Genomic DNA, 24,448 nt, shown 5'->3' on the forward strand with positions numbered 1-24,448 from the left:
GCTGGGAGGGGCAAGCATAAGGGACGAAGACGGGGGTAACATGTCGGATGCGATCATACCAGCACTAAAGCACCGGATCCCATCAGAACTCCGAAGTTAAGCGTGCTTGGGCGAGAGTAGTACTAGGATGGGTGACCTCCTGGGAAGTCCTCGTGTTGCATTCCCTTTTTAAATTTTTTTTTGCGCGGCGTGCAAAAGAAAACTCACGGCCGCGACATATATTTACCACGTTTTATTATTTTGCACGTTTGCGGTAAGTTTTAGCTCGTTGGTCATTATTCACGCGTGTAGCGGCGGGGAAAGCAAAGTACGATCGTCTTTGTAGTGGAGCTGGGAGGGGCAAGCATAAGGGACGAAGACGGGGGTAACATGTGTCGGATGCGATCATACCAGCACTAAAGCACCGGATCCCATCAGAACTCCGAAGTTAAGCGTGCTTGGGCGAGAGTAGTACTAGGATGGGTGACCTCCTGGGAAGTCCTCGTGTTGCATTCCCTTTTTAATTTTTTTTGCGCGGCGTGCAAAAGAAAACTCACGGCCGCGACATATATTTACCACGTTTTATTATTTTGCACGTTTGCGGTAAGTTTTAGCTCGTTGGTCATTATTCACGCGTGTAGCGGCGGGCAAAGCAAAGTACGATCGTCTTTGTAGTGGAGCTGGGAGGGGCAAGCATAAGGGACGAAGACGGGGGTAACATGTCGGATGCGATCATACCAGCACTAAAGCACCGGATCCCATCAAAACTCCGAAGTTAAGCGTGCTTGGGCGAGAGTAGTACTAGGATGGGTGACCTCCTGGGAAGTCCTCGTGTTGCATTCCCTTTTTAATTTTTTTTTGCGCGGCGTGCAAAAGAAAACTCACGGCCGCGACATATATTTACCACGTTTTATTATTTTGCACGTTTGCGGTAAGTTTTAGCTCGTTGGTCATTATTCACGCGTGTAGCGGCGGGCAAAGCAAAGTACGATCGTCTTTGTAGTGGAGCTGGGAGGGGCAAGCATAAGGGACGAAGACGGGGGTAACATGTCGGATGCGATCATACCAGCACTAAAGCACCGGATCCCATCAGAACTCCGAAGTTAAGCGTGCTTGGGCGAGAGTAGTACTAGGATGGGTGACCTCCTGGGAAGTTCTCGTGTTGCATTCCCTTTTTAAATTTTTTTTGCGCGGCGTGCAAAAGAAAACTCACGGCCGCGACATATATTTACCACGTTTTATTATTTTGCACGTTTGCGGTAAGTTTTAGCTCGTTGGTCATTATTCCCGCGTGTAGCGGCGGGGAAAGCAAAGTACGATCGTCTTTGTAGTGGAGCTGGGAGGGGCAAGCATAAGGGACGAAGACGGGGGTAACATGTCGGATGCGATCATACCAGCACTAAAGCACCGGATCCCATCAGAACTCCGAAGTTAAGCGTGCTTGGGCGAGAGTAGTACTAGGATGGGTGACCTCCTGGGAAGTCCTCGTGTTGCATTCCCTTTTTAAATTTTTTTTGCGCGGCGTGCAAAAGAAAACTCACGGCCACGACATATATTTACCACGTTTTATTATTTTGCACGTTTGCGGTAACTTTTAGCTCGTTGGTCATTATTCACGCGTGTAGCGGCGGGCAAAGCAAAGTACGATCGTCTTTGTAGTGGAGCTGGGAGGGGCAAGCATAAGGGACGAAGACGGGGGGTAACATGTCGGATGCGATCATACCAGCACTAAAGCACCGGATCCCATCAGAACTTCGAAGTTAAGCGTGCTTGGGCGAGAGTAGTACTAGGATGGGTGACCTCCTGGGAAGTCCTCGTGTTGCATTCCCTTTTTAAATTTTTTTTGCGCGGCGTGCAAAAGAAAACTCACGGCCGCGACATATATTTACCATGTTTTATTATTTTGCACGTTTGCGGTAAGTTTTAGCTCGTTGGTCATTATTCACGCGTGTAGCGGCGGGCAAAGCAAAGTACGATCGTCTTTGTAGTGGAGCTGGGAGGGGCAAGCATAAGGGACGAAGACGGGGGTAACATGTCGGATGCGGTCATACCAGCACTAAAGCACCGGATCCCATCAGAACTCCGAAGTTAAGCGTGCTTGGGCGAGAGTAGTACAAGGATGGGTGACCTCCTGGGAAGTCCTCGTGTTGCATTCCCTTTTTAAATTTTTTTTGTGCGGCGTGCAAAAGAAAACTCACGGCCGCGACATATATTTACCACGTTTTATTATTTTGCACGTTTGCGGTAAGTTTTAGCTCGTTAGTCATTATTCACGCGTGTAGCGGCGGGCAAAGCAAAGTACGATCGTCTTTGTAGTGGAGCTGGGAGGGGCAAGCATAAGGGACGAAGACGGGGGTAACATGTCGGATGCGATCATACCAGCACTAAAGCACCGGATCCCATCAGAACTCCGAAGTTAAGCGTGCTTGGGCGAGAGTAGTACTAGGATGGGTGACCTCCTGGGAAGTCCTCGTGTTGCATTCCCTTTTTAAATTTTTTTTGCGCGGCGTGCAAAAGAAAACTCACGGCCGCGACATATATTTACCACGTTTTATTATTTTGCACGTTTGCGGTAAGTTTTAGCTCGTTGGTCATTATTCACGCGTGTAGCGGCGGGGAAAGCAAAGTACGATCGTCTTTGTAGTGGAGCTGGGAGGGGCAAGCATAAGGGACGAAGACGGGGGTAACATGTCGGATGCGATCATACCAGCACTAAAGCACCGGATCCCATCAGAACTCCGAAGTTAAGTGTGCTTGGGCGAGAGTAGTACTAGGATGGGTGACCTCCTGGGAAGTCCTCGTGTTGCATTCCCTTTTTAAATTTTTTTTGCGCGGCGTGCAAAAGAAAACTCACGGCCGCGACATATATTTACCACGTTTTATTATTTTGCACTTTTGCGGTAAGTTTTAGCTCGTTGGTCATTATTCACGCGTGTAGCGGCGGGCAAAGCAAAGTACGATCGTCTTTGTAGTGGAGCTGGGAGGGGCAAGCATAAGGGACGAAGACGGGGGTAACATGTCGGATGCGATCATACCAGCACTAAAGCACCGGATCCCATCAGAACTCTGAAGTTAAGCGTGCTTGGGCGAGAGTAGTACTAGGATGGGTGACCTCCTGGGAAGTCCTCGTGTTGCATTCCCTTTTTAAATTTTTTTTGCGCGGCGTGCAAAAGAAACTCACGGCCGCGACATATATTTACCACGTTTTATTATTTTGCACGTTTGCGGTAAGTTTTAGCTCGTTGGTCATTATTCACGCGTGTAGCGGCGGGCAAAGCAAAGTACGATCGTCTTTGTAGTGTAGCTGGGAGGGGCAAGCATAAGGGACGAAGACGGGGGTAACATGTCGGATGCGATCATACCAGCACTAAAGCACCGGATCCCATCAGAACTCCGAAGTTAAGCATGCTTGGGCGAGAGTAGTACTAGGATGGGTTACCTCCTGGGAAGTCCTCGTGTTGCATTCCCTTTTTAATTTTTTTTGCGCGGCGTGCAAAAGAAAACTCACGGCCGCGACATATATTTACCACGTTTTATTATTTTGCACGTTTGCGGTAAGTTTTAGCTCGTTGGTCATTATTCACGCGTGTAGCGGCGGGCAAAGCAAAGTACAATCGTCTTTGTAGTGGAGCTGGGAGGGGCAAGCATAAGGGACGAAGACGGGGGTAACATGTCGGATGCGATCATACCAGCACTAAAGCACCGGATCCCATCAGAACTCCGAAGTTAAGCGTGCTTGGGCGAGAGTAGTACTAGGATGGGTGACCTCCTGGGAAGTCCTCGTGTTGCATTCCCTTTTTAAATTTTTTTTGCGCGGCGTGCAAAAGAAAACTCACGGCCGCGACATATATTTACCACGTTTTATTATTTTGCACGTTTGCGGTAAGTTTTAGCTCGTTGGTCATTATTCACGCGTGTAGCGGCGGGGAAAGCAAAGTACGATCGTCTTTGTAGTGGAGCTGGGAGGGGCAAGCATAAGGGACGAAGACGGGGGTAACAAGTCGGATGCGATCATACCAGCACTAAAGCACCGGATCCCATCAGAACTCCGAAGTTAAGTGTGCTTGGGCGAGAGTAGTACTAGGATGGGTGACCTCCTGGGAAGTCCTCGTGTTGCATTCCCTTTTTAAATTTTTTTTGCGCGGCGTGCAAAAGAAAACTCACGGCCGCGACATATATTTACCACGTTTTATTATTTTGCACTTTTGCGGTAAGTTTTAGCTCGTTGGTCATTATTCACGCGTGTAGCGGCGGGCAAAGCAAAGTACGATCGTCTTTGTAGTGGAGCTGGGAGGGGCAAGCATAAGGGACGAAGACGGGGGTAACATGTCGGATGCGATCATACCAGCACTAAAGCACCGGATCCCATCAGAACTCCGAAGTTAAGCGTGCTTGGGCGAGAGTAGTACTAGGATGGGTGACCTCCTGGGAAGTCCTCGTGTTGCATTCCCTTTTTAAATTGTAGCGGCGGGCAAAGCAAAGTACAATCGTCTTTGTAGTGGAGCTGGGAGGGGCAAGCATAAGGGACGAAGACGGGGGTAACATGTCGGATGCGATCATACCAGCACTAAAGCACCGGATCCCATTAGAACTCCGAAGTTAAGCGTGCTTGGGCGAGAGTAGTACTAGGATGGGTGACCTCCTGGGAAGTCCTCGTGTTGCATTCCCTTTTTAATTTTTTTTTGCGCGGCGTGCAAAAGAAAACTCACGGCCGCGACATATATTTACCACGTTTTATTATTTTGCACGTTTGCGGTAAGTTTTAGCTCGTTGGTCATTATTCACGCGTGTAGCGGCGGGCAAAGCAAAGTACGATCGTCTTTGTAGTGGAGCTGGGAGGGGCAAGCATAAGGGACGAAGACGGGGGTAACATGTCGGATGCGATCATACCAGCACTAAAGCATCGGATCCCATCAGAACTCCGAAGTTAAGCGTGCTTGGGCGAGAGTAGTACTAGGATGGGTGACCTCCTGGGAAGTCCTCGTGTTGCATTCCCTTTTTAAATTTTTTTTGCGCGGCGTGCAAAAGAAAACTCACGGCCGCGACATATATTTACCACGTTTTATTATTTTGCACGTTTGCGGTAAGTTTTAGCTCGTTGGTCATTATTCACGCGTGTAGCGGCGGGCAAAGCAAAGTACGATCGTCTTTGTAGTGGAGCTGGGAGGGGCAAGCATAAGGGACGAAGACGGGGGTAACATGTCGGATGCGATCATACCAGCACTAAAGCACCGGATCCCATCAGAACTTCGAAGTTAAGCGTGCTTGGGCGAGAGTAGTACTAGGATGGGTGACCTCCTGGGAAGTCCTCGTGTTGCATTCCCTTTTTAAATTTTTTTTGCGCGGCGTGCAAAAGAAAACTCACGGCCGCGACATATATTTACCACGTTTTATTATTTTGCACGTTTGCGGTAACTTTTAGCTCGTTGGTCATTATTCACGCGTGTAGCGGCGGGCAAAGCAAAGTACGATCGTCTTTGTAGTGGAGCTGGGAGGGGCAAGCATAAGGGACGAAGACGGGGGTAACATGTCGGATGCGATCATACCAGCACTAAAGCACCGGATCCCATCAGAACTCCGAAGTTAAGCGTGCTTGGGCGAGAGTAGTACTAGGATGGGTGACCTCCTGGGAAGTCCTCGTGTTGCATTCCCTTTTTAATTTTTTTTGCGCGGCGTGCAAAAGAAAACTCACGGCCGCGACATATATTTACCACGTTTTATTATTTTGCACGTTTGCGGTAACTTTTAGCTCGTTGGTCATTATTCACGCGTGTAGCGGCGGGCAAAGCAAAGTACGATCGTCTTTGTAGTGGAGCTGGGAGGGGCAAGCATAAGGGACGAAGACGGGGGTAACATGTCGGATGCGATCATACCAGCACTAAAGCACCGGATCCCATCAGAACTCCGAAGTTAAGCGTGCTTGGGCGAGAGTAGTACTAGGATGGGTGACCTCCTGGGAAGTCCTCGTGTTGCATTCCCTTTTTAAATTTTTTTTGCGCGGCGTGCAAAAGAAAACTCACGGCCGCGACATATATTTACCACGTTTTATTATTTTGCACGTTTGCGGTAACTTTTAGCTCGTTGGTCATTATTCACGCGTGTAGCGGCGGGCAAAGCAAAGTACGATCGTCTTTGTAGTGGAGCTGGGAGGGGCAAGCATAAGGGACGAAGACGGGGGGTAACATGTCGGATGCGATCATACCAGCACTAAAGCACCGGATCCCATCAGAACTCCGAAGTTAAGCGTGCTTGGGCGAGAGTAGTACTAGGATGGGTGACCTCCTGGGAAGTCCTCGTGTTGCATTCCCTTTTTAAATTTTTTTTGCGCGGCGTGCAAAAGAAAACTCACGGCCGCGACATATATTTACCATGTTTTATTATTTTGCACGTTTGCGGTAAGTTTTAGCTCGTTGGTCATTATTCACGCGTGTAGCGGCGGGCAAAGCAAAGTACGATCGTCTTTGTAGTGGAGCTGGGAGGGGCAAGCATAAGGGACGAAGACGGGGGTAACATGTCGGATGCGATCATACCAGCACTAAAGCACCGGATCCCATCAGAACTCCGAAGTTAAGCGTGCTTGGGCGAGAGTAGTACTAGGATGGGTGACCTCCTGGGAAGTCCTCGTGTTGCATTCCCTTTTTAAATTTTTTTTGCGCGGCGTGCAAAAGAAAACTCACGGCCGCGACATATATTTACCACGTTTTATTATTTTGCACGTTTGCGGTAAGTTTTAGCTCGTTGGTCATTATTCACGCGTGTAGCGGCGGGGAAAGCAAAGTACGATCGTCTTTGTAGTGGAGCTGGGAGGGGCAAGCATAAGGGACGAAGACGGGGGTAACATGTCGGATGCGATCATACCAGCACTAAAGCACCGGATCCCATCAGAACTCCGAAGTTAAGCGTGCTTGGGCGAGAGTAGTACTAGGATGGGTGACCTCCTGGGAAGTCCTCGTGTTGCATTCCCTTTTTAAATTTTTTTTGCGCGGCGTGCAAAAGAAAACTCACGGCCGCGACATATATTTACCACGTTTTATTATTTTGCACGTTTGCGGTAAGTTTTAGCTCGTTGGTCATTATTCACGCGTGTAGCGGCGGGGAAAACAAAGTACGATCGTCTTTGTAGTGGAGCTGGGAGGGGCAAGCATAAGGGACGAAGACGGGGGTAACATGTCGGATGCGATCATACCAGCACTAAAGCACCGGATCCCATCAGAACTCCGAAGTTAAGTGTGCTTGGGCGAGAGTAGTACTAGGATGGGTGACCTCCTGGGAAGTCCTCGTGTTGCATTCCCTTTTTAAATTTTTTTTGCGCGGCGTGCAAAAGAAAACTCACGGCCGCGACATATATTTACCACGTTTTATTATTTTGCACTTTTGCGGTAAGTTTTAGCTCGTTGGTCATTATTCACGCGTGTAGCGGCGGGGAAAGCAAAGTACGATCGTCTTTGTAGTGGAGCTGGGAGGGGCAAGCATAAGGGACGAAGACGGGGGTAACATGTCGGATGCGATCATACCAGCACTAAAGCACCGGATCCCATCAGAACTCCGAAGTTAAGCGTGCTTGGGCGAGAGTAGTACTAGGATGGGTGACCTCCTCGGAAGTCCTCGTGTTGCATTCCCTTTTTAAATTTTTTTTGCGCGGCGTGCAAAAGAAAACTCACGGCCGCGACATATATTTACCACGTTTTATTATTTTGCACATTTGCGGTAAGTTTTAGCTCGTTGGTCATTATTCACGCATGTAGGGACGGGCAAAGCAAAGTACGATCGTCTTTGTAGTGGAGCTGGGAGGGGCAAGCATAAGGGACGAAGACGGGGGTAACATGTCGGATGCGATCATACCAGCACTAAAGCACCGGATCCCATCAGAACTCCGAAGTTAAGCGTGCTTGGGCGAGAGTAGTACTAGGATGGGTGACCTCCTGGGAAGTCCTCGTGTTGCATTCCCTTTTTAAATTTTTTTTGCGCGGCGTGCAAAAGAAACTCACGGCCGCGACATATATTTACCACGTTTTATTATTTTGCACGTTTGCGGTAAGTTTTAGCTCGTTGGTCATTATTCACGCGTGTAGCGGCGGGCAAAGCAAAGTACGATCGTCTTTGTAGTGGAGCTGGGAGGGGCAAGCATAAGGGACGAAGACGGGGGTAACATGTCGGATGCGATCATACCAGCACTAAAGCACCGGATCCCATCAGAACTCCGAAGTTAAGCATGCTTGGGCGAGAGTAGTACTAGGATGGGTGACCTCCTGGGAAGTCCTCGTGTTGCATTCCCTTTTTAATTTTTTTTTGCGCGGCGTGCAAAAGAAAACTCACGGCCGCGACATATATTTACCACGTTTTATTATTTTGCACGTTTGCGGTAAGTTTTAGCTCGTTGGTCATTATTCACGCGTGTAGCGGCGGGCAAAGCAAAGTACAATCGTCTTTGTAGTGGAGCTGGGAGGGGCAAGCATAAGGGACGAAGACGGGGGTAACATGTCGGATGCGATCATACCAGCACTAAAGCACCGGATCCCATCAGAACTCCGAAGTTAAGCGTGCTTGGGCGAGAGTAGTACTAGGATGGGTGACCTCCTGGGAAGTCCTCGTGTTGCATTCCCTTTTTAAATTTTTTTTGCGCGGCGTGCAAAAGAAAACTCACGGCCGCGACATATATTTACCACGTTTTATTATTTTGCACGTTTGCGGTAAGTTTTAGCTCGTTGGTCATTATTCACTGGTGTAGCGGCGGGCAAAGCAAAGTACGATCGTCTTTGTAGTGGAGCTGGGAGGGGCAAGCATAAGGGACGAAGATGGGGGTAACATGTCGGATGCGATCATACCAGCACTAAAGCACCGGATCCCATCAGAACTCCGAAGTTAAGCGTGCTTGGGCGAGAGTAGTACTAGGATGGGTGACCTCCTGGGAAGTCCTCGTGTTGCATTCCCTTTTTAAATTTTTTTTGCGCGGCGTGCAAAAGAAAACTCAAGGCCGCGACATATATTTACCACGTTTTATTATTTTGCACGTTTGCGGTAAGTTTTAGCTCGTTCGTCATTATTCACGCGTGTAGCGGCGGGCAAAGCAAAGTACGATCGTCTTTGTAGTGGAGCTGGGAGGGGCAAGCATAAGGGACGAAGACGGGGGTAACATGTCGGATGCGATCATACCAGCACTAAAGCACCGGATCCCATCAGAACTCCGAAGTTAAGCGTGCTTGGGCGAGAGTAGTACTAGGATGGGTGACCTCCTGGGAAGTCCTCGTGTTGCATTCCCTTTTTAAATTTTTTTTGCGCGGCGTGCAAAAGAAAACTCACGGCCGCGACATATATTTACCACGTTTTATTATTTTGCACGTTTGCGGTAAGTTTTAGCTCGTTGGTCATTATTCACGCGTGTAGCGGCGGGCAAAGCAAAATACAATCGTCTTTGTAGTGGAGCTGGGAGGGGCAAGCATAAGGGACGAAGACGGGGGTAACATGTCGGATGCGATCATATCAGCACTAAAGCACCGGATCCCATTAGAACTCCGAAGTTAAGCGTGCTTGGGCGAGAGTAGTACTAGGATGGGTGACCTCCTGGGAAGTCCTCGTGTTGCATTCCCTTTTTAATTTTTTTTTGCGCGGCGTGCAAAAGAAAACTCACGGCCGCGACATATATTTACCACGTTTTATTATTTTGCACGTTTGCGGTAACTTTTAGCTCGTTGGTCATTATTCACGCGTGTAGCGGCGGGCAAAGCAAAGTACGATCGTCTTTGTAGTGGAGCTGGGAGGGGCAAGCATAAGGGACGAAGACGGGGGTAACATGTCGGATGCGATCATACCAGCACTAAAGCACCGGATCCCATCAGAACTCCGAAGTTAAGCGTGCTTGGGCGAGAGTAGTACTAGGATGGGTGACCTCCTGGGAAGTCCTCGTGTTGCATTCCCTTTTTAATTTTTTTTGCGCGGCGTGCAAAAGAAAACTCACGGCCGCGACATATATTTACCACGTTTTATTATTTTGCACGTTTGCGGTAACTTTTAGCTCGTTGGTCATTATTCACGCGTGTAGCGGCGGGCAAAGCAAAGTACGATCGTCTTTGTAGTGGAGCTGGGAGGGGCAAGCATAAGGGACGAAGACGGGGGTAACATGTCGGATGCGATCATACCAGCACTAAAGCACCGGATCCCATCAGAACTCCGAAGTTAAGCGTGCTTGGGCGAGAGTAGTACTAGGATGGGTGACCTCCTGGGAAGTCCTCGTGTTGCATTCCCTTTTTAAATTTTTTTTGCGCGGCGTGCAAAAGAAAACTCACGGCCGCGACATATATTTACCACGTTTTATTATTTTGCACGTTTGCGGTAACTTTTAGCTCGTTGGTCATTATTCACGCGTGTAGCGGCGGGCAAAGCAAAGTACGATCGTCTTTGTAGTGGAGCTGGGAGGGGCAAGCATAAGGGACGAAGACGGGGGGTAACATGTCGGATGCGATCATACCAGCACTAAAGCACCGGATCCCATCAGAACTCCGAAGTTAAGCGTGCTTGGGCGAGAGTAGTACTAGGATGGGTGACCTCCTGGGAAGTCCTCGTGTTGCATTCCCTTTTTAAATTTTTTTTGCGCGGCGTGCAAAAGAAAACTCACGGCCGCGACATATATTTACCATGTTTTATTATTTTGCACGTTTGCGGTAAGTTTTAGCTCGTTGGTCATTATTCACGCGTGTAGCGGCGGGCAAAGCAAAGTACGATCGTCTTTGTAGTGGAGCTGGGAGGGGCAAGCATAAGGGACGAAGACGGGGGTAACATGTCGGATGCGATCATACCAGCACTAAAGCACCGGATCCCATCAGAACTCCGAAGTTAAGCGTGCTTGGGCGAGAGTAGTACTAGGATGGGTGACCTCCTGGGAAGTCCTCGTGTTGCATTCCCTTTTTAAATTTTTTTTGCGCGGCGTGCAAAAGAAAACTCACGGCCGCGACATATATTTACCACGTTTTATTATTTTGCACGTTTGCGGTAAGTTTTAGCTCGTTGGTCATTATTCACGCGTGTAGCGGCGGGGAAAGCAAAGTACGATCGTCTTTGTAGTGGAGCTGGGAGGGGCAAGCATAAGGGACGAAGACGGGGGTAACATGTCGGATGCGATCATACCAGCACTAAAGCACCGGATCCCATCAGAACTCCGAAGTTAAGCGTGCTTGGGCGAGAGTAGTACTAGGATGGGTGACCTCCTGGGAAGTCCTCGTGTTGCATTCCCTTTTTAAATTTTTTTTGCGCGGCGTGCAAAAGAAAACTCACGGCCGCGACATATATTTACCACGTTTTATTATTTTGCACGTTTGCGGTAAGTTTTAGCTCGTTGGTCATTATTCACGCGTGTAGCGGCGGGGAAAACAAAGTACGATCGTCTTTGTAGTGGAGCTGGGAGGGGCAAGCATAAGGGACGAAGACGGGGGTAACATGTCGGATGCGATCATACCAGCACTAAAGCACCGGATCCCATCAGAACTCCGAAGTTAAGTGTGCTTGGGCGAGAGTAGTACTAGGATGGGTGACCTCCTGGGAAGTCCTCGTGTTGCATTCCCTTTTTAAATTTTTTTTGCGCGGCGTGCAAAAGAAAACTCACGGCCGCGACATATATTTACCACGTTTTATTATTTTGCACTTTTGCGGTAAGTTTTAGCTCGTTGGTCATTATTCACGCGTGTAGCGGCGGGGAAAGCAAAGTACGATCGTCTTTGTAGTGGAGCTGGGAGGGGCAAGCATAAGGGACGAAGACGGGGGTAACATGTCGGATGCGATCATACCAGCACTAAAGCACCGGATCCCATCAGAACTCCGAAGTTAAGCGTGCTTGGGCGAGAGTAGTACTAGGATGGGTGACCTCCTCGGAAGTCCTCGTGTTGCATTCCCTTTTTAAATTTTTTTTGCGCGGCGTGCAAAAGAAAACTCACGGCCGCGACATATATTTACCACGTTTTATTATTTTGCACATTTGCGGTAAGTTTTAGCTCGTTGGTCATTATTCACGCATGTAGGGACGGGCAAAGCAAAGTACGATCGTCTTTGTAGTGGAGCTGGGAGGGGCAAGCATAAGGGACGAAGACGGGGGTAACATGTCGGATGCGATCATACCAGCACTAAAGCACCGGATCCCATCAGAACTCCGAAGTTAAGCGTGCTTGGGCGAGAGTAGTACTAGGATGGGTGACCTCCTGGGAAGTCCTCGTGTTGCATTCCCTTTTTAAATTTTTTTTGCGCGGCGTGCAAAAGAAACTCACGGCCGCGACATATATTTACCACGTTTTATTATTTTGCACGTTTGCGGTAAGTTTTAGCTCGTTGGTCATTATTCACGCGTGTAGCGGCGGGCAAAGCAAAGTACGATCGTCTTTGTAGTGGAGCTGGGAGGGGCAAGCATAAGGGACGAAGACGGGGGTAACATGTCGGATGCGATCATACCAGCACTAAAGCACCGGATCCCATCAGAACTCCGAAGTTAAGCATGCTTGGGCGAGAGTAGTACTAGGATGGGTGACCTCCTGGGAAGTCCTCGTGTTGCATTCCCTTTTTAATTTTTTTTTGCGCGGCGTGCAAAAGAAAACTCACGGCCGCGACATATATTTACCACGTTTTATTATTTTGCACGTTTGCGGTAAGTTTTAGCTCGTTGGTCATTATTCACGCGTGTAGCGGCGGGCAAAGCAAAGTACAATCGTCTTTGTAGTGGAGCTGGGAGGGGCAAGCATAAGGGACGAAGACGGGGGTAACATGTCGGATGCGATCATACCAGCACTAAAGCACCGGATCCCATCAGAACTCCGAAGTTAAGCGTGCTTGGGCGAGAGTAGTACTAGGATGGGTGACCTCCTGGGAAGTCCTCGTGTTGCATTCCCTTTTTAAATTTTTTTTGCGCGGCGTGCAAAAGAAAACTCACGGCCGCGACATATATTTACCACGTTTTATTATTTTGCACGTTTGCGGTAAGTTTTAGCTCGTTGGTCATTATTCACTGGTGTAGCGGCGGGCAAAGCAAAGTACGATCGTCTTTGTAGTGGAGCTGGGAGGGGCAAGCATAAGGGACGAAGATGGGGGTAACATGTCGGATGCGATCATACCAGCACTAAAGCACCGGATCCCATCAGAACTCCGAAGTTAAGCGTGCTTGGGCGAGAGTAGTACTAGGATGGGTGACCTCCTGGGAAGTCCTCGTGTTGCATTCCCTTTTTAAATTTTTTTTGCGCGGCGTGCAAAAGAAAACTCAAGGCCGCGACATATATTTACCACGTTTTATTATTTTGCACGTTTGCGGTAAGTTTTAGCTCGTTCGTCATTATTCACGCGTGTAGCGGCGGGCAAAGCAAAGTACGATCGTCTTTGTAGTGGAGCTGGGAGGGGCAAGCATAAGGGACGAAGACGGGGGTAACATGTCGGATGCGATCATACCAGCACTAAAGCACCGGATCCCATCAGAACTCCGAAGTTAAGCGTGCTTGGGCGAGAGTAGTACTAGGATGGGTGACCTCCTGGGAAGTCCTCGTGTTGCATTCCCTTTTTAAATTTTTTTTGCGCGGCGTGCAAAAGAAAACTCACGGCCGCGACATATATTTACCACGTTTTATTATTTTGCACGTTTGCGGTAAGTTTTAGCTCGTTGGTCATTATTCACGCGTGTAGCGGCGGGCAAAGCAAAATACAATCGTCTTTGTAGTGGAGCTGGGAGGGGCAAGCATAAGGGACGAAGACGGGGGTAACATGTCGGATGCGATCATATCAGCACTAAAGCACCGGATCCCATTAGAACTCCGAAGTTAAGCGTGCTTGGGCGAGAGTAGTACTAGGATGGGTGACCTCCTGGGAAGTCCTCGTGTTGCATTCCCTTTTTAATTTTTTTTTGCGCGGCGTGCAAAAGAAAACTCACGGCCGCGACATATATTTACCACGTTTTATTATTTTGCACGTTTGCGGTAAGTTTTAGCTCGTTGGTCATTATTCACGCGTGTAGCGGCGGGCAAAGCAAAGTACGATCGTCTTTGTAGTGGAGCTGGGAGGGGCAAGCATAAGGGACGAAGACGGGGGTAACATGTCGGATGCGATCATACCAGCACTAAAGCACCGGATCCCATCAGAACTCCGAAGTTAAGCGTGCTTGGGCGAGAGTAGTACTAGGATGGGTGACCTCCTGGGAAGTCCTCGTGTTGCATTCCCTTTTTAAATTTTTTTTGCGCGGCGTGCAAAAGAAAACTCACGGCCGCGACATATATTTACCACGTTTTATTATTTTGCACGTTTGCGGTAAGTTTTAGCTCGTTGGTCATTATTCACGCGTGTAGCGGCGGGCAAAGCAAAGTACGATCGTCTTTGTAGTGGAGCTGGGAGGGGCAAGCATAAGGGACGAAGACGGGGGTAACATGTCGGATGCGATCATACCAGCACTAAAGCACCGGATCCCATCAGAACTCCGAAGTTAAGCGTGCTTGGGCGAGAGTAGTACTAGGATGGGTGACCTCCTGGGAAGTCCTCGTGTTGCATTCCCTTTTTAAATTTTTTTTGCGCGGCGTGCAAAAGAAAACTCACGGCCGCGACATATATTTACCACGTTTTATTATTTTGCACGTTTGCGGTAACTTTTAGCTCGTTGGTCATTATTCACGCGTGTAGCGGCGGGCAAAGCAAAGTACGATCGTCTTTGTAGTGGAGCTGGGAGGGGCAAGCATAAGGGACGAAGACGGGGGGTAACATGTCGGATGCGATCATACCAGCACTAAAGCACCGGATCCCATCAGAACTCCGAAGTTAAGCGTGCTTGGGCGAGAGTAGTACTAGGATGGGTGACCTCCTGGGAAGTCCTCGTGTTGCATTCCCTTTTTAAATTTTTTTTGCGCGGCGTGCAAAAGAAAACTCACGGCCGCGACATATATTTACCATGTTTTATTATTTTGCACGTTTGCGGTAAGTTTTAGCTCGTTGGTCATTATTCACGCGTGTAGCGGCGGGCAAAGCAAAGTACGATCGTCTTTGTAGTGGAGCTGGGAGGGGCAAGCATAAGGGACGAAGACGGGGGTAACATGTCGGATGCGATCATACCAGCAATAAAGCACCGGATCCCATCAGAACTCCGAAGTTAAGCGTGCTTGGGCGAGAGTAGTACTAGGATGGGTGACCTCCTGGGAAGTCCTCGTGTTGCATTCCCTTTTTAATTTTTTTTTGCGCGGCGTGCAAAAGAAAACTCACGGCCGCGACATATATTTACCACGTTTTATTATTTTGCACGTTTGCGGTAAGTTTTAGCTCGTTGGTCATTATTCACTGGTGTAGCGGCGGGCAAAGCAAAGTACGATCGTCTTTGTAGTGGAGCTGGGAGGGGCAAGCATAAGGGACGAAGACGGGGATAACATGTCGGATGCGATCATACCAGCACTAAAGCACCGGATCCCATCAGAACTCCGAAGTTAAGCGTGCTTGGGCGAGAGTAGTACTAGGATGGGTGACCTCCTGGGAAGTCCTTGTGTTGCATTCCCTTTTTAAATTTTTTTTGCGCGGCGTGCAAAAGAAAACTCACGGCCGCGACATATATTTACCATGTTTTATTATTTTGCACGTTTGCGGTAAGTTTTAGCTCGTTGGTCATTATTCACGCGTGTAGCGGCGGGCAAAGCAAAGTACGATCGTCTTTGTAGTGGAGCTGGGAGGGGCAAGCATAAGGGACGAAGACGGGGGTAACATGTCGGATGCGATCATACCAGCACTAAAGCACCGGATCCCATCAGAACTCCGAAGTTAAGCGTGCTTGGGCGAGAGTAGTACTAGGATGGGTGACCTCCTGGGAAGTCCTCGTGTTGCATTCCCTTTTTAATTTTTTTTTGCGCGGCGTGCAAAAGAAAACTCACGGCCGCGACATATATTTACCACGTTTTATTATTTTGCACGTTTGCGGTAAGTTTTAGCTCGTTGGTCATTATTCACGCGTGTAGCGGCGGGCAAAGCAAAGTACGATCGTCTTTGTAGTGGAGCTGGGAGGGGCAAGCATAAGGGACGAAGACGGGGGTAACATGTCGGATGCGATCATACCAGCACTAAAGCACCGGATCCCATCAGAACTCCGAAGTTAAGCGTGCTTGGGCGAGAGTAGTACTAGGATGGGTGACCTCCTGGGAAGTCCTCGTGTTGCATTCCCTTTTTAATTTTTTTTTGCGCGGCGTGCAAAAGAAAACTCACGGCCGCGACATATATTTACCACGTTTTATTATTTTGCACGTTTGCGGTAAGTTTTAGCTCGTTGGTCATTATTCACGCGTGTAGCGGCGGGCAAAGCAAAGTACGATCGTCTTTGTAGTGGAGCTGGGAGGGGCAAGCATAAGGGACGAAGACGGGGGTAACATGTCGGATGCGATCATACCAGCACTAAAGCACCGGATCCCATCAGAACTCCGAAGTTAAGCGTGCTTGGGCGAGAGTAGTACTAGGATGGGTGACCTCCTGGGAAGTCCTCGTGTTGCATTCCCTTTTTAAATTTTTTTTGCGCGGCGTGCAAAAGAAAACTCACGGCCGCGACATATATTTACCACGTTTTATTATTTTGCACGTTTGCGGTAAGTTTTAGCTCGTTGGTCATTATTCACGCGTGTAGCGGCGGGCAAAGCAAAGTACGATCGTCTTTGTAGTGGAGCTGGGAGGGGCAAGCATAAGGGACGAAGACGGGGGTAACATGTCGGATGCGATCATACCAGCACTAAAGCACCGGATCCCATCAGAACTCCGAAGTTAAGCGTGCTTGGGCGAGAGTAGTACTAGGATGGGTGACCTCCTGGGAAGTCCTCGTGTTGCATTCCCTTTTTAAATTTTTTTTGCGCGGCGTGCAAAAGAAAACTCACGGCCGCGACATATATTTACCACGTTTTATTATTTTGCACGTTTGCGGTAACTTTTAGCTCGTTGGTCATTATTCACGCGTGTAGCGGCGGGCAAAGCAAAGTACGATCGTCTTTGTAGTGGAGCTGGGAGGGGCAAGCATAAGGGACGAAGACGGGGGGTAACATGTCGGATGCGATCATACCAGCACTAAAGCACCGGATCCCATCAGAACTCCGAAGTTAAGCGTGCTTGGGCGAGAGTAGTACTAGGATGGGTGACCTCCTGGGAAGTCCTCGTGTTGCATTCCCTTTTTAAATTTTTTTTGCGCGGCGTGCAAAAGAAAACTCACGGCCGCGACATATATTTACCATGTTTTATTATTTTGCACGTTTGCGGTAAGTTTTAGCTCGTTGGTCATTATTCACGCGTGTAGCGGCGGGCAAAGCAAAGTACGATCGTCTTTGTAGTGGAGCTGGGAGGGGCAAGCATAAGGGACGAAGACGGGGGTAACATGTCGGATGCGATCATACCAGCAATAAAGCACCGGATCCCATCAGAACTCCGAAGTTAAGCGTGCTTGGGCGAGAGTAGTACTAGGATGGGTGACCTCCTGGGAAGTCCTCGTGTTGCATTCCCTTTTTAATTTTTTTTTGCGCGGCGTGCAAAAGAAAACTCACGGCCGCGACATATATTTACCACGTTTTATTATTTTGCACGTTTGCGGTAAGTTTTAGCTCGTTGGTCATTATTCACTGGTGTAGCGGCGGGCAAAGCAAAGTACGATCGTCTTTGTAGTGGAGCTGGGAGGGGCAAGCATAAGGGACGAAGACGGGGATAACATGTCGGATGCGATCATACCAGCACTAAAGCACCGGATCCCATCAGAACTCCGAAGTTAAGCGTGCTTGGGCGAGAGTAGTACTAGGATGGGTGACCTCCTGGGAAGTCCTTGTGTTGCATTCCCTTTTTAAATTTTTTTTGCGCGGCGTGCAAAAGAAAACTCACGGCCGCGACATATATTTACCATGTTTTATTATTTTGCACGTTTGCGGTAAGTTTTAGCTCGTTGGTCATTATTCACGCGTGTAGCGGCGGGCAAAGCAAAGTACGATCGTCTTTGTAGTGGAGCTGGGAGGGGCAAGCATAAGGGACGAAGACGGGGGTAACATGTCGGATGCGATCATACCAGCACTAAAGCACCGGATCCCATCAGAACTCCGAAGTTAAGCGTGCTTGGGCGAGAGTAGTACTAGGATGGGTGACCTCCTGGGAAGTCCTCGTGTTGCATTCCCTTTTTAATTTTTTTTTGCGCGGCGTGCAAAAGAAAACTCACGGCCGCGACATATATTTACCACGTTTTATTATTTTGCACGTTTGCGGTAAGTTTTAGCTCGTTGGTCATTATTCACGCGTGTAGCGGCGGGCAAAGCAAAGTACGATCGTCTTTGTAGTGGAGCTGGGAGGGGCAAGCATAAGGGACGAAGACGGGGGTAACATGTCGGATGCGATCATACCAGCACTAAAGCACCGGATCCCATCAGAACTCCGAAGTTAAGCGTGCTTGGGCGAGAGTAGTACTAGGATGGGTGACCTCCTGGGAAGTCCTTGTGTTGCATTCCTTTTTTAATTTTTTTTTGCGCGGCGTGCAAAAGAAAACTCACGGCCGCGACATATATTTACCACGTTTTATTATTTTGCACGTTTGCGGTAAGTTTTAGCTCGTTGGTCATTATTCACGCGTGTAGCGGCGGGCAAAGCAAAGTACGATCGTCTTTGTAGTGGAGCTGGGAGGGGCAAGCATAAGGGACGAAGACGGGGGTAACATGTCGGATGCGATCATACCAGCACTAAAGCACCGGATCCCATCAGAACTCCGAAGTTAAGCGTGCTTGGGCGAGAGTAGTACTAGGATGGGTGACCTCCTGGGAAGTCCTTGTGTTGCATTCCCTTTTTAAATTTTTTTTGCGCGGCGTGCAAAAGAAAACTCACGGCCGCGACATATATTTACCACGTTTTATTATTTTGCACGTTTGCGGTAAGTTTTAGCTCGTTGGTCATTATTCACGCGTGTAGCGGCGGGCAAAGCAAAGTACGATCGTCTTTGTAGTGGAGCTGGGAGGGGCAAGCATAAGGGACGAAGTCGGGGGTAACATGTCGGATGCGATCATACCAGCACTAAAGCACCGGATCCCATCAGAACTCCGAAGTTAAGCGTGCTTGGGCGAGAGTAGTACTAGGATGGGTGACCTCCTGGGAAGTCCTCGTGTTGCATTCCCTTTTTAAATTTTTTTTGCGCGGCGTGCAAAAGAAAACTCACGGCCGCGACATATATTTACCACGTTTTATTATTTTGCACGTTTGCGGTAAGTTTTAGCTCGTTAGTCATTATTCACTGGTGTAGCGGCGGGCAAAGCAAAGTACGATCGTCTTTGTAGTGGAGCTGGGAGGGGCAAGCATAAGGGACGAAGACGGGGGTAACATGTCGGATGCGATCATACCAGCACTAAAGCACCGGATCCCATCAGAACTCCGAAGTTAAGCGTGCTTGGGCGAGAGTAGTACTAGGATGGGTGACCTCCTGGGAAGTCCTCGTGTTGCATTCCCTTTTTAAATTTTTTTTGCGCGGCGTGCAAAAGAAAACTCACGGCCGCGACATATATTTACCACGTTTTATTATTTTGCACGTTTGCGGTAAGTTTTAGCTCGTTAGTCATTATTCACGCGTGTAGCGGCGGGCAAAGCAAAGTACGATCGTCTTTGTAGTGGAGCTGGGAGGGGCAAGCATAAGGGACGAAGACGGGGGTAACATGTCGGATGCGATCATACCAGCACTAAAGCACCGGATCCCATCAGAACTCCGAAGTTAAGCGTGCTTGGGCGAGAGTAGTACTAGGATGGGTGACCTCCTGGGAAGTCCTCGTGTTGCATTCCCTTTTTAAATTTTTTTTGCGCGGCGTGCAAAAGAAAACTCACGGCCGCGAAATATATTTACCACGTTTTATTATTTTGCACGTTTGCGGTAAGTTTTAGCTCGTTGGTCATTATTCACGCGTGTAGCGGCGGGCAAAGCAAAGTACGATCGTCTTTGTAGTGGAGCTGGGAGGGGCAAGCATAAGGGACGAAGACGGGGGTAACATGTCGGATGCGATCATACCAGCACTAAAGCACCGGATCCCATCAGAACTCTGAAGTTAAGCGTGCTTGGGCGAGAGTAGTACTAGGATGGGTGACCTCCTGGGAAGTCCTCGTGTTGCATTCCCTTTTTAAATTTTTTTTGCGCGGCGTGCAAAAGAAAACTCACGGCCGCGACATATATTTACCATGTTTTATTATTTTGCACGTTTGCGGTAAGTTTTAGCTCGTTGGTCATTATTCACGCGTGTAGCGGCGGGCAAAGCAAAGTACGATCGTCTTTGTAGTGGAGCTGGGAGGGGCAAGCATAAGGGACGAAGACGGGGGTAACATGTCGGATGCGATCATACCAGCACTAAAGCACCGGATCCCATCAGAACTTTGAAGTTAAGCGTGCTTGGGCGAGAGTAGTACTAGGATGGGTGACCTCCTGGGAAGTCCTCGTGTTGCATTCCCTTTTTAAATTTTTTTTGCGCGGCGTGCAAAAGAAAACTCACGGCCGCGACATATATTTACCACGTTTTATTATTTTGCACGTTTGCGGTAAGTTTTAGCTCGTTGGTCATTATTCACGCGTGTAGCGGCGGGCAAAGCAAAGTACGATCGTCTTTGTAGTGGAGCTGGGAGGGGCAAGCATAAGGGACGAAGACGGGGGTAACATGTCGGATGCGATCATACCAGCACTAAAGCACCGGATCCCATCAGAACTCCGAAGTTAAGCGTGCTTGGGCGAGAGTAGTACTAGGATGGGTGACCTCCTGGGAAGTCCTCGTGTTGCATTCCCTTTTTAAATTTTTTTTGCGCGGCGTGCAAAAGAAAACTCACGGCCGCGACATATATTTACCATGTTTTATTATTTTGCACGTTTGCGGTAAGTTTTAGCTCGTTGGTCATTATTCACGCGTGTAGCGGCGGGCAAAGCAAAGTACGATCGTCTTTGTAGTGGAGCTGGGAGGGGCAAGCATAAGGGACGAAGACGGGGGTAACATGTCGGATGCGATCATACCAGCACTAAAGCACCGGATCCCATCAGAACTCCGAAGTTAAGCGTGCTTGGGCGAGAGTAGTACTAGGATGGGTGACCTCCTGGGAAGTCCTCGTGTTGCATTCCCTTTTTAATTTTTTTTGCGCGGCGTGCAAAAGAAAACTCACGGCCGCGACATATATTTACCACGTTTTATTATTTTGCACGTTTGCGGTAAGTTTTAGCTCGTTGGTCATTATTCACGCGTGTAGCGGCGGGCAAAGCAAAGTACGATCGTCTTTGTAGTGGAGCTGGGAGGGGCAAGCATAAGGGACGAAGACGGGGGTAACATGTCTGATGCGATCATACCAGCACTAAAGCACCGGATCCCATCAGAACTCCGAAGTTAAGCGTGCTTGGGCGAGAGTAGTACTAGGATGGGTGACCTCCTGGGAAGTCCTCGTGTTGCATTCCCTTTTTAAATTTTTTTTGCGCGGCGTGCAAAAGAAAACTCACGACCGCGACATATATTTACCACGTTTTATTATTTTGCACGTTTGCGGTAAGTTTTAGCTCGTTGGTCATTATTCACGCGTGTAGCGGCGGGCAAAGCAAAGTACGATCGTCTTTGTAGTGGAGCTGGGAGGGGCAAGCATAAGGGACTAAGACGAGGGGTAACATGTCGGATGCGATCATACCAGCACTAAAGCACCGGATCCCATCAGAACTCTGAAGTTAAGCGTGCTTGGGCGAGAGTAGTACTAGGATGGGTGACCTCCTGGGAAGTCCTCGTGTTGCATTCCCTTTTTAAATTTTTTTTGCGCGGCGTGCAAAAGAATACTCACGGCCGCGACATATATTTACCATGTTTTATTATTTTGCACGTTTGCGGTAAGTTTTAGCTCGTTGGTCATTATTCACGCGTGTAGCGGCGGGCAAAGCAAAGTACGATCGTCTTTGTAGTGGAGCTGGGAGGGGCAAGCATAAGGGACGAAGACGGGGGTAACATGTCGGATGCGATCATACCAGCACTAAAGCACCGGATCCCATCAGAACTCCGAAGTTAAGCGTGCTTGGGCGAGAGTAGTACTAGGATGGGTGACCTCCTGGGAAGTCCTCGTGTTGCATTCCCTTTTTAAATTTTTTTTGCGCGGCGTGCAAAAGAAAACTCACGGCCGCGACATATATTTACCATGTTTTATTATTTTGCACGTTTGCGGTAAGTTTTAGCTCGTTGGTCATTATTCACGCGTGTAGCGGCGGGCAAAGCAAAGTACGATCGTCTTTGTAGTGGAGCTGGGAGGGCAAGCATAAGGGACGAAGACGGGGGTAACATGTCGGATGCGATCATACCAGCACTAAAGCACCGGATCCCATCAGAACTCCGAAGTTAAGCGTGCTTGGGCGAGAGTAGTACTAGGATGGGTGACCTCCTGGGAAGTCCTCGTGTTGCATTCCCTTTTTAATTTTTTTTGCGCGGCGTGCAAAAGAAAACTCACGGCCGCGACATATATTTACCACGTTTTATTATTTTGCACGTTTGCGGTAAGTTTTAGCTCGTTGGTCATTATTCACGCGTGTAGCGGCGGGCAAAGCAAAGTACGATCGTCTTTGTAGTGGAGCTGGGAGGGGCAAGCATAAGGGACGAAGACGGGGGTAACATGTCGGATGCGATCATACCAGCACTAAAGCACCGGATCCCATCAGAACTCCGAAGTTAAGCGTGCTTGGGCGAGAGTAGTACTAGGATGGGTGACCTCCTGGGAAGTCCTCGTGTTGCATTCCCTTTTTAAATTTTTTTTGCGCGGCGTGCAAAAGAAAACTCACGGCCGCGACATATATTTACCACGTTTTATTATTTTGCACGTTTGCGGTAAGTTTTAGCTCGTTGGTCATTATTCACGCGTGTAGCGGCGGGCAAAGCAAAGTACGATCGTCTTTGTAGTGGAGCTGGGAGGGGCAAGCATAAGGGACTAAGATGGGGGGTAACATGTCGGATGCGATCATACCAGCACTAAAGCACCGGATCCCATCAGAACTCCGAAGTTAAGCGTGCTTGGGCGAGAGTAGTACTAGGATGGGTGACCTCCTGGGAAGTCCTCGTGTTGCATTCCCTTTTTAAATTTTTTTTGCGCGGCGTGCAAAAGAATACTCACGGCCGCGACATATATTTACCATATTTTATTATTTTGCACGTTTGCGGTAAGTTTTAGCTCGTTGGTCATTATTCACGCGTGTAGCGGCGGGCAAAGCAAAGTACGATCGTCTTTGTAGTGGAGCTGGGAGGGGCAAGCATAAGGGACGAAGACGGGGGTAACATGTCGGATGCGATCATACCAGCACTAAAGCACCGGATCCCATCAGAACTCCGAAGTTAAGCGTGCTTGGGCGAGAGTAGTACTAGGATGGGTGACCTCCTTGGAAGTCCTCGTGTTGCATTCCCTTTTTAATTTTTTTTTGCGCGGCGTGCAAAAGAAAACTCACGGCTGCGACATATATTTACCACGTTTTATTATTTTGCACGTTTGCGGTAAGTTTTAGCTCGTTGGTCATTATTCACGCGTGTAGCGGCGGGCAAAGCAAAGTACGATCGTCTTTGTAGTGAAGCTGGGAGGGGCAAGCATAAGGGACGAAGACGGGGGTAACATGTCGGATGCGATCATACCAGCACTAAAGCACCGGATTCCATCAGAACTCCGATGTTAAGCGTGCTTGGGCGAGAGTAGTACTAGGATGGGTGACCTCCTGGGAAGTCCTCGTGTTGCATTCCTTTTTTAATTTTTTTTTGCGCGGCGTGCAAAAGAAAACTCACGGCCGCAACATATATTTACCACGTTTTATTATTTTGCACGTTTGCGGTAAGTTTTAGCTCGTTGGTCATTATTCACGCGTGTAGCGGCGGGCAAAGCAAAGTACGATCGTCTTTGTAGTGGAGCTGGGAGGGGCAAGCATAAGGGACGAAGACGGGGGTAACATGTCGGATGCGATCATACCAGCACTAAAGCACCGGATCCCATCAGAACTCCGAAGTTAAGCGTGCTTGGGCGAGAGTAGTACTAGGATGGGTGACCTCCTGGGAAGTCCTCGTGTTGCATTCCCTTTTTAAATTTTTTTTGCGTGGCGTGCAAAAGAAAACTCACGGCCGCGACATATATTTACCACGTTTTATTATTTTGCACGTTTGCGGTAAGGTTTAGCTCGTTGGTCATTATTCACGCGTGTAGCGGCGGGCAAAGCAAAGTACGATCGTCTTTGTAGTGGAGCTGGGAGGGGCAAGCATAAGGGACTAAGACGGGGGGTAACATGTCGGATGCGATCATACCAGCACTAAAGCACCGGATCCCATCAGAACTCCGAAGTTAAGCGTGCTTGGGCGAGAGTAGTACTAGGATGGGTGACCTCCTGGGAAGTCCTCGTGTTGCATTCCCTTTTTAAATTTTTTTTGCGCGGCGTGCAAAAGAATACTCACGGCCGCGACATATATTTACCATGTTTTATTATTTTGCACGTTTGCGGTAAGTTTTAGCTCGTTGGTCATTATTCACGCGT

The 24,448-nt window shown here is 48.8% G+C and overlaps 75 non-coding genes across 75 annotated transcripts; all 75 read left to right on the top strand.

Annotated features, from left to right (window-relative positions):
* Positions 1 to 45: 45 nt before the first annotated feature.
* Positions 46 to 164, top strand: LOC147989414 (5S ribosomal RNA). The gene has a single exon (XR_015613996.1). It is a non-coding gene; the product is annotated as a 5S ribosomal RNA (ribosomal RNA).
* A 212-nt stretch (positions 165 to 376) lies between these two features.
* Positions 377 to 495, top strand: LOC147989415 (5S ribosomal RNA). The gene has a single exon (XR_015613997.1). It is a non-coding gene; the product is annotated as a 5S ribosomal RNA (ribosomal RNA).
* A 208-nt stretch (positions 496 to 703) lies between these two features.
* On the top strand, positions 704 to 822 carry LOC147989416 (5S ribosomal RNA). Its single transcript, XR_015614327.1, has one exon. It is a non-coding gene; the product is annotated as a 5S ribosomal RNA (ribosomal RNA).
* Positions 823 to 1,031: 209 nt separating this feature from the next.
* LOC147989417 (5S ribosomal RNA) lies at positions 1,032 to 1,150 on the top strand. Its single transcript, XR_015614830.1, has one exon. It is a non-coding gene; the product is annotated as a 5S ribosomal RNA (ribosomal RNA).
* Positions 1,151 to 1,359: 209 nt separating this feature from the next.
* On the top strand, positions 1,360 to 1,478 carry LOC147989418 (5S ribosomal RNA). The gene has a single exon (XR_015613998.1). It is a non-coding gene; the product is annotated as a 5S ribosomal RNA (ribosomal RNA).
* A 210-nt stretch (positions 1,479 to 1,688) lies between these two features.
* On the top strand, positions 1,689 to 1,807 carry LOC147989419 (5S ribosomal RNA). The gene has a single exon (XR_015614222.1). It is a non-coding gene; the product is annotated as a 5S ribosomal RNA (ribosomal RNA).
* A 209-nt stretch (positions 1,808 to 2,016) lies between these two features.
* LOC147989420 (5S ribosomal RNA) lies at positions 2,017 to 2,135 on the top strand. The gene has a single exon (XR_015614305.1). It is a non-coding gene; the product is annotated as a 5S ribosomal RNA (ribosomal RNA).
* A 209-nt stretch (positions 2,136 to 2,344) lies between these two features.
* Positions 2,345 to 2,463, top strand: LOC147989421 (5S ribosomal RNA). Its single transcript, XR_015613999.1, has one exon. It is a non-coding gene; the product is annotated as a 5S ribosomal RNA (ribosomal RNA).
* A 209-nt stretch (positions 2,464 to 2,672) lies between these two features.
* On the top strand, positions 2,673 to 2,791 carry LOC147989422 (5S ribosomal RNA). The gene has a single exon (XR_015614150.1). It is a non-coding gene; the product is annotated as a 5S ribosomal RNA (ribosomal RNA).
* Positions 2,792 to 3,000: 209 nt separating this feature from the next.
* Positions 3,001 to 3,119, top strand: LOC147989423 (5S ribosomal RNA). The gene has a single exon (XR_015614187.1). It is a non-coding gene; the product is annotated as a 5S ribosomal RNA (ribosomal RNA).
* A 208-nt stretch (positions 3,120 to 3,327) lies between these two features.
* On the top strand, positions 3,328 to 3,446 carry LOC147989424 (5S ribosomal RNA). Its single transcript, XR_015614292.1, has one exon. It is a non-coding gene; the product is annotated as a 5S ribosomal RNA (ribosomal RNA).
* Positions 3,447 to 3,654: 208 nt separating this feature from the next.
* LOC147989425 (5S ribosomal RNA) lies at positions 3,655 to 3,773 on the top strand. Its single transcript, XR_015614000.1, has one exon. It is a non-coding gene; the product is annotated as a 5S ribosomal RNA (ribosomal RNA).
* Positions 3,774 to 3,982: 209 nt separating this feature from the next.
* Positions 3,983 to 4,101, top strand: LOC147989426 (5S ribosomal RNA). Its single transcript, XR_015614151.1, has one exon. It is a non-coding gene; the product is annotated as a 5S ribosomal RNA (ribosomal RNA).
* Positions 4,102 to 4,310: 209 nt separating this feature from the next.
* On the top strand, positions 4,311 to 4,429 carry LOC147989427 (5S ribosomal RNA). The gene has a single exon (XR_015614001.1). It is a non-coding gene; the product is annotated as a 5S ribosomal RNA (ribosomal RNA).
* A 98-nt stretch (positions 4,430 to 4,527) lies between these two features.
* On the top strand, positions 4,528 to 4,646 carry LOC147989428 (5S ribosomal RNA). Its single transcript, XR_015614135.1, has one exon. It is a non-coding gene; the product is annotated as a 5S ribosomal RNA (ribosomal RNA).
* A 209-nt stretch (positions 4,647 to 4,855) lies between these two features.
* Positions 4,856 to 4,974, top strand: LOC147989429 (5S ribosomal RNA). Its single transcript, XR_015614227.1, has one exon. It is a non-coding gene; the product is annotated as a 5S ribosomal RNA (ribosomal RNA).
* Positions 4,975 to 5,183: 209 nt separating this feature from the next.
* On the top strand, positions 5,184 to 5,302 carry LOC147989430 (5S ribosomal RNA). Its single transcript, XR_015614223.1, has one exon. It is a non-coding gene; the product is annotated as a 5S ribosomal RNA (ribosomal RNA).
* Positions 5,303 to 5,511: 209 nt separating this feature from the next.
* On the top strand, positions 5,512 to 5,630 carry LOC147989431 (5S ribosomal RNA). Its single transcript, XR_015614002.1, has one exon. It is a non-coding gene; the product is annotated as a 5S ribosomal RNA (ribosomal RNA).
* Positions 5,631 to 5,838: 208 nt separating this feature from the next.
* Positions 5,839 to 5,957, top strand: LOC147989432 (5S ribosomal RNA). The gene has a single exon (XR_015614003.1). It is a non-coding gene; the product is annotated as a 5S ribosomal RNA (ribosomal RNA).
* Positions 5,958 to 6,167: 210 nt separating this feature from the next.
* LOC147989433 (5S ribosomal RNA) lies at positions 6,168 to 6,286 on the top strand. The gene has a single exon (XR_015614004.1). It is a non-coding gene; the product is annotated as a 5S ribosomal RNA (ribosomal RNA).
* A 209-nt stretch (positions 6,287 to 6,495) lies between these two features.
* Positions 6,496 to 6,614, top strand: LOC147989434 (5S ribosomal RNA). Its single transcript, XR_015614005.1, has one exon. It is a non-coding gene; the product is annotated as a 5S ribosomal RNA (ribosomal RNA).
* A 209-nt stretch (positions 6,615 to 6,823) lies between these two features.
* Positions 6,824 to 6,942, top strand: LOC147989435 (5S ribosomal RNA). Its single transcript, XR_015614007.1, has one exon. It is a non-coding gene; the product is annotated as a 5S ribosomal RNA (ribosomal RNA).
* Positions 6,943 to 7,151: 209 nt separating this feature from the next.
* Positions 7,152 to 7,270, top strand: LOC147989436 (5S ribosomal RNA). The gene has a single exon (XR_015614152.1). It is a non-coding gene; the product is annotated as a 5S ribosomal RNA (ribosomal RNA).
* Positions 7,271 to 7,479: 209 nt separating this feature from the next.
* LOC147989437 (5S ribosomal RNA) lies at positions 7,480 to 7,598 on the top strand. Its single transcript, XR_015614255.1, has one exon. It is a non-coding gene; the product is annotated as a 5S ribosomal RNA (ribosomal RNA).
* A 209-nt stretch (positions 7,599 to 7,807) lies between these two features.
* Positions 7,808 to 7,926, top strand: LOC147989438 (5S ribosomal RNA). Its single transcript, XR_015614008.1, has one exon. It is a non-coding gene; the product is annotated as a 5S ribosomal RNA (ribosomal RNA).
* Positions 7,927 to 8,134: 208 nt separating this feature from the next.
* Positions 8,135 to 8,253, top strand: LOC147989439 (5S ribosomal RNA). The gene has a single exon (XR_015614236.1). It is a non-coding gene; the product is annotated as a 5S ribosomal RNA (ribosomal RNA).
* A 209-nt stretch (positions 8,254 to 8,462) lies between these two features.
* LOC147989440 (5S ribosomal RNA) lies at positions 8,463 to 8,581 on the top strand. Its single transcript, XR_015614009.1, has one exon. It is a non-coding gene; the product is annotated as a 5S ribosomal RNA (ribosomal RNA).
* Positions 8,582 to 8,790: 209 nt separating this feature from the next.
* LOC147989441 (5S ribosomal RNA) lies at positions 8,791 to 8,909 on the top strand. Its single transcript, XR_015614010.1, has one exon. It is a non-coding gene; the product is annotated as a 5S ribosomal RNA (ribosomal RNA).
* Positions 8,910 to 9,118: 209 nt separating this feature from the next.
* On the top strand, positions 9,119 to 9,237 carry LOC147989442 (5S ribosomal RNA). The gene has a single exon (XR_015614011.1). It is a non-coding gene; the product is annotated as a 5S ribosomal RNA (ribosomal RNA).
* A 209-nt stretch (positions 9,238 to 9,446) lies between these two features.
* On the top strand, positions 9,447 to 9,565 carry LOC147989443 (5S ribosomal RNA). The gene has a single exon (XR_015614234.1). It is a non-coding gene; the product is annotated as a 5S ribosomal RNA (ribosomal RNA).
* Positions 9,566 to 9,774: 209 nt separating this feature from the next.
* On the top strand, positions 9,775 to 9,893 carry LOC147989444 (5S ribosomal RNA). Its single transcript, XR_015614012.1, has one exon. It is a non-coding gene; the product is annotated as a 5S ribosomal RNA (ribosomal RNA).
* A 208-nt stretch (positions 9,894 to 10,101) lies between these two features.
* On the top strand, positions 10,102 to 10,220 carry LOC147989445 (5S ribosomal RNA). The gene has a single exon (XR_015614013.1). It is a non-coding gene; the product is annotated as a 5S ribosomal RNA (ribosomal RNA).
* Positions 10,221 to 10,430: 210 nt separating this feature from the next.
* LOC147989446 (5S ribosomal RNA) lies at positions 10,431 to 10,549 on the top strand. The gene has a single exon (XR_015614014.1). It is a non-coding gene; the product is annotated as a 5S ribosomal RNA (ribosomal RNA).
* Positions 10,550 to 10,758: 209 nt separating this feature from the next.
* On the top strand, positions 10,759 to 10,877 carry LOC147989447 (5S ribosomal RNA). Its single transcript, XR_015614015.1, has one exon. It is a non-coding gene; the product is annotated as a 5S ribosomal RNA (ribosomal RNA).
* Positions 10,878 to 11,086: 209 nt separating this feature from the next.
* Positions 11,087 to 11,205, top strand: LOC147989448 (5S ribosomal RNA). The gene has a single exon (XR_015614016.1). It is a non-coding gene; the product is annotated as a 5S ribosomal RNA (ribosomal RNA).
* Positions 11,206 to 11,414: 209 nt separating this feature from the next.
* LOC147989449 (5S ribosomal RNA) lies at positions 11,415 to 11,533 on the top strand. Its single transcript, XR_015614153.1, has one exon. It is a non-coding gene; the product is annotated as a 5S ribosomal RNA (ribosomal RNA).
* Positions 11,534 to 11,742: 209 nt separating this feature from the next.
* Positions 11,743 to 11,861, top strand: LOC147989450 (5S ribosomal RNA). Its single transcript, XR_015614256.1, has one exon. It is a non-coding gene; the product is annotated as a 5S ribosomal RNA (ribosomal RNA).
* Positions 11,862 to 12,070: 209 nt separating this feature from the next.
* On the top strand, positions 12,071 to 12,189 carry LOC147989451 (5S ribosomal RNA). The gene has a single exon (XR_015614018.1). It is a non-coding gene; the product is annotated as a 5S ribosomal RNA (ribosomal RNA).
* Positions 12,190 to 12,397: 208 nt separating this feature from the next.
* On the top strand, positions 12,398 to 12,516 carry LOC147989452 (5S ribosomal RNA). Its single transcript, XR_015614237.1, has one exon. It is a non-coding gene; the product is annotated as a 5S ribosomal RNA (ribosomal RNA).
* A 209-nt stretch (positions 12,517 to 12,725) lies between these two features.
* Positions 12,726 to 12,844, top strand: LOC147989453 (5S ribosomal RNA). The gene has a single exon (XR_015614019.1). It is a non-coding gene; the product is annotated as a 5S ribosomal RNA (ribosomal RNA).
* Positions 12,845 to 13,053: 209 nt separating this feature from the next.
* Positions 13,054 to 13,172, top strand: LOC147989454 (5S ribosomal RNA). Its single transcript, XR_015614020.1, has one exon. It is a non-coding gene; the product is annotated as a 5S ribosomal RNA (ribosomal RNA).
* A 209-nt stretch (positions 13,173 to 13,381) lies between these two features.
* Positions 13,382 to 13,500, top strand: LOC147989455 (5S ribosomal RNA). The gene has a single exon (XR_015614021.1). It is a non-coding gene; the product is annotated as a 5S ribosomal RNA (ribosomal RNA).
* A 209-nt stretch (positions 13,501 to 13,709) lies between these two features.
* Positions 13,710 to 13,828, top strand: LOC147989456 (5S ribosomal RNA). Its single transcript, XR_015614235.1, has one exon. It is a non-coding gene; the product is annotated as a 5S ribosomal RNA (ribosomal RNA).
* A 209-nt stretch (positions 13,829 to 14,037) lies between these two features.
* On the top strand, positions 14,038 to 14,156 carry LOC147989457 (5S ribosomal RNA). Its single transcript, XR_015614022.1, has one exon. It is a non-coding gene; the product is annotated as a 5S ribosomal RNA (ribosomal RNA).
* Positions 14,157 to 14,365: 209 nt separating this feature from the next.
* LOC147989458 (5S ribosomal RNA) lies at positions 14,366 to 14,484 on the top strand. The gene has a single exon (XR_015614023.1). It is a non-coding gene; the product is annotated as a 5S ribosomal RNA (ribosomal RNA).
* A 210-nt stretch (positions 14,485 to 14,694) lies between these two features.
* LOC147989459 (5S ribosomal RNA) lies at positions 14,695 to 14,813 on the top strand. The gene has a single exon (XR_015614024.1). It is a non-coding gene; the product is annotated as a 5S ribosomal RNA (ribosomal RNA).
* Positions 14,814 to 15,022: 209 nt separating this feature from the next.
* Positions 15,023 to 15,141, top strand: LOC147989460 (5S ribosomal RNA). The gene has a single exon (XR_015614239.1). It is a non-coding gene; the product is annotated as a 5S ribosomal RNA (ribosomal RNA).
* Positions 15,142 to 15,350: 209 nt separating this feature from the next.
* LOC147989461 (5S ribosomal RNA) lies at positions 15,351 to 15,469 on the top strand. The gene has a single exon (XR_015614159.1). It is a non-coding gene; the product is annotated as a 5S ribosomal RNA (ribosomal RNA).
* A 209-nt stretch (positions 15,470 to 15,678) lies between these two features.
* Positions 15,679 to 15,797, top strand: LOC147989462 (5S ribosomal RNA). Its single transcript, XR_015614025.1, has one exon. It is a non-coding gene; the product is annotated as a 5S ribosomal RNA (ribosomal RNA).
* Positions 15,798 to 16,006: 209 nt separating this feature from the next.
* Positions 16,007 to 16,125, top strand: LOC147989463 (5S ribosomal RNA). The gene has a single exon (XR_015614026.1). It is a non-coding gene; the product is annotated as a 5S ribosomal RNA (ribosomal RNA).
* A 209-nt stretch (positions 16,126 to 16,334) lies between these two features.
* On the top strand, positions 16,335 to 16,453 carry LOC147989464 (5S ribosomal RNA). Its single transcript, XR_015614027.1, has one exon. It is a non-coding gene; the product is annotated as a 5S ribosomal RNA (ribosomal RNA).
* A 209-nt stretch (positions 16,454 to 16,662) lies between these two features.
* On the top strand, positions 16,663 to 16,781 carry LOC147989465 (5S ribosomal RNA). The gene has a single exon (XR_015614029.1). It is a non-coding gene; the product is annotated as a 5S ribosomal RNA (ribosomal RNA).
* Positions 16,782 to 16,991: 210 nt separating this feature from the next.
* Positions 16,992 to 17,110, top strand: LOC147989466 (5S ribosomal RNA). The gene has a single exon (XR_015614030.1). It is a non-coding gene; the product is annotated as a 5S ribosomal RNA (ribosomal RNA).
* Positions 17,111 to 17,319: 209 nt separating this feature from the next.
* LOC147989467 (5S ribosomal RNA) lies at positions 17,320 to 17,438 on the top strand. The gene has a single exon (XR_015614240.1). It is a non-coding gene; the product is annotated as a 5S ribosomal RNA (ribosomal RNA).
* A 209-nt stretch (positions 17,439 to 17,647) lies between these two features.
* On the top strand, positions 17,648 to 17,766 carry LOC147989468 (5S ribosomal RNA). The gene has a single exon (XR_015614161.1). It is a non-coding gene; the product is annotated as a 5S ribosomal RNA (ribosomal RNA).
* Positions 17,767 to 17,975: 209 nt separating this feature from the next.
* On the top strand, positions 17,976 to 18,094 carry LOC147989469 (5S ribosomal RNA). Its single transcript, XR_015614031.1, has one exon. It is a non-coding gene; the product is annotated as a 5S ribosomal RNA (ribosomal RNA).
* A 209-nt stretch (positions 18,095 to 18,303) lies between these two features.
* Positions 18,304 to 18,422, top strand: LOC147989470 (5S ribosomal RNA). Its single transcript, XR_015614162.1, has one exon. It is a non-coding gene; the product is annotated as a 5S ribosomal RNA (ribosomal RNA).
* A 209-nt stretch (positions 18,423 to 18,631) lies between these two features.
* On the top strand, positions 18,632 to 18,750 carry LOC147989471 (5S ribosomal RNA). The gene has a single exon (XR_015614163.1). It is a non-coding gene; the product is annotated as a 5S ribosomal RNA (ribosomal RNA).
* A 209-nt stretch (positions 18,751 to 18,959) lies between these two features.
* On the top strand, positions 18,960 to 19,078 carry LOC147989472 (5S ribosomal RNA). Its single transcript, XR_015614032.1, has one exon. It is a non-coding gene; the product is annotated as a 5S ribosomal RNA (ribosomal RNA).
* A 209-nt stretch (positions 19,079 to 19,287) lies between these two features.
* On the top strand, positions 19,288 to 19,406 carry LOC147989473 (5S ribosomal RNA). Its single transcript, XR_015614033.1, has one exon. It is a non-coding gene; the product is annotated as a 5S ribosomal RNA (ribosomal RNA).
* A 209-nt stretch (positions 19,407 to 19,615) lies between these two features.
* On the top strand, positions 19,616 to 19,734 carry LOC147989474 (5S ribosomal RNA). The gene has a single exon (XR_015614034.1). It is a non-coding gene; the product is annotated as a 5S ribosomal RNA (ribosomal RNA).
* A 209-nt stretch (positions 19,735 to 19,943) lies between these two features.
* On the top strand, positions 19,944 to 20,062 carry LOC147989475 (5S ribosomal RNA). Its single transcript, XR_015614189.1, has one exon. It is a non-coding gene; the product is annotated as a 5S ribosomal RNA (ribosomal RNA).
* A 209-nt stretch (positions 20,063 to 20,271) lies between these two features.
* On the top strand, positions 20,272 to 20,390 carry LOC147989476 (5S ribosomal RNA). The gene has a single exon (XR_015614336.1). It is a non-coding gene; the product is annotated as a 5S ribosomal RNA (ribosomal RNA).
* Positions 20,391 to 20,599: 209 nt separating this feature from the next.
* Positions 20,600 to 20,718, top strand: LOC147989477 (5S ribosomal RNA). The gene has a single exon (XR_015614035.1). It is a non-coding gene; the product is annotated as a 5S ribosomal RNA (ribosomal RNA).
* Positions 20,719 to 20,927: 209 nt separating this feature from the next.
* Positions 20,928 to 21,046, top strand: LOC147989478 (5S ribosomal RNA). Its single transcript, XR_015614036.1, has one exon. It is a non-coding gene; the product is annotated as a 5S ribosomal RNA (ribosomal RNA).
* A 208-nt stretch (positions 21,047 to 21,254) lies between these two features.
* LOC147989479 (5S ribosomal RNA) lies at positions 21,255 to 21,373 on the top strand. The gene has a single exon (XR_015614200.1). It is a non-coding gene; the product is annotated as a 5S ribosomal RNA (ribosomal RNA).
* Positions 21,374 to 21,583: 210 nt separating this feature from the next.
* LOC147989480 (5S ribosomal RNA) lies at positions 21,584 to 21,702 on the top strand. The gene has a single exon (XR_015614190.1). It is a non-coding gene; the product is annotated as a 5S ribosomal RNA (ribosomal RNA).
* A 209-nt stretch (positions 21,703 to 21,911) lies between these two features.
* On the top strand, positions 21,912 to 22,030 carry LOC147989481 (5S ribosomal RNA). Its single transcript, XR_015614037.1, has one exon. It is a non-coding gene; the product is annotated as a 5S ribosomal RNA (ribosomal RNA).
* Positions 22,031 to 22,238: 208 nt separating this feature from the next.
* Positions 22,239 to 22,357, top strand: LOC147989482 (5S ribosomal RNA). Its single transcript, XR_015614038.1, has one exon. It is a non-coding gene; the product is annotated as a 5S ribosomal RNA (ribosomal RNA).
* A 208-nt stretch (positions 22,358 to 22,565) lies between these two features.
* LOC147989483 (5S ribosomal RNA) lies at positions 22,566 to 22,684 on the top strand. Its single transcript, XR_015614040.1, has one exon. It is a non-coding gene; the product is annotated as a 5S ribosomal RNA (ribosomal RNA).
* Positions 22,685 to 22,894: 210 nt separating this feature from the next.
* Positions 22,895 to 23,013, top strand: LOC147989484 (5S ribosomal RNA). The gene has a single exon (XR_015614041.1). It is a non-coding gene; the product is annotated as a 5S ribosomal RNA (ribosomal RNA).
* A 209-nt stretch (positions 23,014 to 23,222) lies between these two features.
* On the top strand, positions 23,223 to 23,341 carry LOC147989485 (5S ribosomal RNA). Its single transcript, XR_015614230.1, has one exon. It is a non-coding gene; the product is annotated as a 5S ribosomal RNA (ribosomal RNA).
* A 209-nt stretch (positions 23,342 to 23,550) lies between these two features.
* LOC147989486 (5S ribosomal RNA) lies at positions 23,551 to 23,669 on the top strand. The gene has a single exon (XR_015614341.1). It is a non-coding gene; the product is annotated as a 5S ribosomal RNA (ribosomal RNA).
* Positions 23,670 to 23,878: 209 nt separating this feature from the next.
* Positions 23,879 to 23,997, top strand: LOC147989487 (5S ribosomal RNA). Its single transcript, XR_015614042.1, has one exon. It is a non-coding gene; the product is annotated as a 5S ribosomal RNA (ribosomal RNA).
* Positions 23,998 to 24,207: 210 nt separating this feature from the next.
* Positions 24,208 to 24,326, top strand: LOC147989488 (5S ribosomal RNA). Its single transcript, XR_015614043.1, has one exon. It is a non-coding gene; the product is annotated as a 5S ribosomal RNA (ribosomal RNA).
* Positions 24,327 to 24,448: the final 122 nt, after the last annotated feature.

The sequence above is a fragment of the Triticum urartu genome, chromosome 1A, assembly GCF_056163025.1.
Source record: "Triticum urartu cultivar PI428250 chromosome 1A, HENAU_Tu73, whole genome shotgun sequence".
Lineage (NCBI taxonomy): Eukaryota > Viridiplantae > Streptophyta > Magnoliopsida > Poales > Poaceae > Triticum > Triticum urartu.